Source organism: Mytilus edulis, chromosome 10, assembly GCF_963676685.1.
Source record: "Mytilus edulis chromosome 10, xbMytEdul2.2, whole genome shotgun sequence".
Taxonomy (NCBI): Eukaryota; Metazoa; Mollusca; class Bivalvia; order Mytilida; family Mytilidae; genus Mytilus; species Mytilus edulis.
The window spans coordinates 59765443-59768859 of record NC_092353.1 but is presented as its reverse complement, the minus strand read 5'-3'; positions in this window follow the sequence as shown (position 1 = coordinate 59768859).

The following is a 3417-nucleotide window of genomic DNA, read 5'->3' as shown; positions in this document are numbered from 1 at the left end:
AAGAAATATGTGATTAAAGGAAATAGTTAAAGTTTCTTTCAAGTGATTAAACGCCCATATCTCTCTTAAGGCCAACCACTGTCTTCTTCATGGACAACCCATTTAATTATTTTCAATTACTCTGAGGACACAACTCGGAGCTAAAGTTATTTATGGAATTCATTTGCACATTTTATAAATATTCATTCAATTGAAGTCAAAGGAAACGTGGATTTATTTGCTTTTATTGTCCACCTGCTCTCATAGTTTCATGTGCGATTTACTACTATTTTTATTTTTATATAACCAAGCTTGTGTTTGTTGTTTCTTCTTCTAATACAGAGGGTAAGTCCATGCAGGGGTTCTCCCCACCCCTATTGTTCCAATATTTTATAAATGGTCAAAATCCAACCACTAAACCATACATATTCCTGATCGTCATGTCAAAAAAGATTTGAATGATATTTAGGGTCAGTCTCAAAGGGTCCCCACCCCCAATGTTCTAATATCTTGGAAAGGTCGATGTCCCCAACCCCCGTCATATTTATGGTCTTCACACATTTAATTATTTTCAATAACTCTGATGACACACTTCGAAACTAAAGTTATTTATGGAATTCATTTTCACATTTTATGAATATTCAGTCAATTGAAATCAAAGGAAACGTGTATTGCACACATGTCTTCTTAATTTCATGCGTTCTTTACTTATAGTTTTTTTTTCTTTTAACACAGCTTGTGTTTGTACTAATCTTCCTAACTTAATGATTTGATACTGCTTAAATTTGATAATAAACTGTCAGTTTGTAAATCAATTCCTTGTGCTGTAACAGAGGAGTCAAATACCTATATAGTTAAGACACATAATTGCTTTAATCCGCTTCATTTAGACGCTGTTGGGTAATTGTCTCATTGACAATCATACCACATCTTCTTATCTTTAATGACAGAGCTAATTAAGCTTAGGCGGTATTGGTTGTTATATTTATGCACATTTCGTTTGATGATGTCAATTAAGCGCGCTTTATGTATTTTTGACCTGTGAAACTAATGGTGTGTTGAAGCGATTGTTTTTATAGAAGTCCAGTGGCAAATATTTCAGACCTTTTCATTCCACGTTATTTGCTTAACAAATCAGTGGCAAATATTTTTCGCATGCCAGAACGATTCAAAATCTAATAATGTAGCTAATACATGTACATTGGTTGTTCGAATGACGTGCATGCTTTAATTCAGACTGACAGCGCAAAAATAGGCCAGACAATTTGACCTCACAACAGGTCACCACCTACGAACCTTCTTCTAAAAGTTGATGCAAGTGCAAGGGTTCTCTTTAAAAGATGAAGCGATAGTGATACTCTCGAGCTCACTACAAGAGGGATCAGACTTAAAAGTTTTCATACGCATTGGACGTTGTTGTGTATTTATACATCCCGTAGAGCCTAAAAGGACGTCCTCATAAAGCATTAGTTTTTACTGTCGGATAGATGAACATCAACCCAGAGACTATTTTGTCACAAGCATACCCAATGAAGATACTAGTAATACCTGTTATCAGTTTCACACATTCCTTTCTGCTGACTACATTTTTACCGTTGTACGTTTCTAGTTTTTGAAATAGCGTATTTGATTTGCGTTCATTTTTTTACACAAATAAGGCCCTTAGTTTTCTCGTTTGAATTGTTTTACATTGTCTTATCGGGGCCTATTATAGCTGACTGTGCGGTGTGGGTTTTGCTCATTGTTGAAGGCCGTACGGTGACCTATAGTTGTTGATGTCTGTGTCATTTTGGTCTTTTGTGGATAGTTGTCTCATTGGCAATCATACCACATCTTTTTTATATCAGTATTTGAAAAAATATGTTGATGGTATTCGTGAACTAGGCAGTCTGTATAAAATTAAGTATCTCTTCCTTTCGTCAAATTAATTGCTGTTTGGGTGGGATGAATGGTTTACTATAAATAATATGACAAAAGACATGCACAATAGATCTTGACCTACCTACTTATAAGTATAGATAAGTAGGTATTGATGGTATCTACTTCAACAACACTTAAACCTGTCACAAAGATGTCTCGTTTTTCTAACTTAATCATCACATTTTATTTATGAAAGAAACTTGTAATAACCAACAAGACCAATCTCTTTCTCAGTGACCGTGGGAGGGACGAGGATATTGGAAAATGAATGAACTATAACTTTCAAGGTACACAGAAAATCTATGGTGTACATTGCTAATACCCTCTTAAAATTCTATAATAAAATTCGGTGACTTAATTCTTTAAAAAAAATGGTTTCAGGGGAAAACTTTGTCTTCAGTTTTGAAGTGTAAGATCTTGTACCTTGCTGAGTAGGCATCATATGTATTCATCGTTTCTAGAAATGGAAAAATCAACAAGATGACTAGACAACTCAATCTAAATAGCCATTAGCAGAGCAACGCATATTGTTTTGGACATATTAGGGGGTCTCATTGGGGGTTCTGATCCCGTATCCCGCTTACTGTTTTGACAGATTCCCGTATCCAACTTACACTATGTACTTAAGCAATTCTCATTTTTTTGTAATTTCCCGGGTCCCGCTAGACTCCATTTCCCGTTTTCACGGCACAATAATTCGACTTTCACGTGTCACGCTTACAAAAAATCGGCAATCCCGCTTCACGCTAAGACCCCAATGAGACCCACATATTACCGTTGCGGACATAAGAAAGAGTAAATTTGAATGATGAATAATGTAATGGAGAATGGTGGTGTTATGGTGTCAACTTCCGAAGCAAGGTTGTCGGTTCTCGGAACTTTTTCGAAGTCCTGCAATTGCTTGCTGAGTTCACGAACCTCGGTCCTTGCTTGAAAGATTGTTATGGTATATGCAGTATCGTGTAATGGAGTCTGACGATCATGTAAGGTGTACTCGTGTATTGGTGTAAAAAAATGAAAACAACACAACCACCATGTTTCCAAAGCACTTTTCTGGATTTACCTTCATCGTGAACAATCAAAGCCAAATATTTTAAAGCCATGGATGTACAAGGACAGACAAATGGTGAAGAGCAATAAACCAAAAAGTAATACTAGTAGCTAAATCCATCTAACTTAGAGACCAACTTTGTCCGAGAGAGTGATTGTGTATGGTTTAAAATGGAGATGTACACCATAACAGGACGACATGTATTCATAAAATCCACTCTCCGGAAAAACGCGGACATTTTTTTGTTCCATTCTTAATTCGCCTTCCTTGGTGTAGCATCTCGTTTGTTTCTTGTGAAGAAGTGTTGTTGTTATATCATTTTCTTAACTAAAACGCTTTATACTTGTGAATATCTATATTCGTAAGCTAAATTGAACAACTGAATATCTAAAAGGACAATTCTGCAGACAAGAATTTAATCAAGAGTGGTATTTACGACAGGCTTTATATGCAGTGATATAATCAAA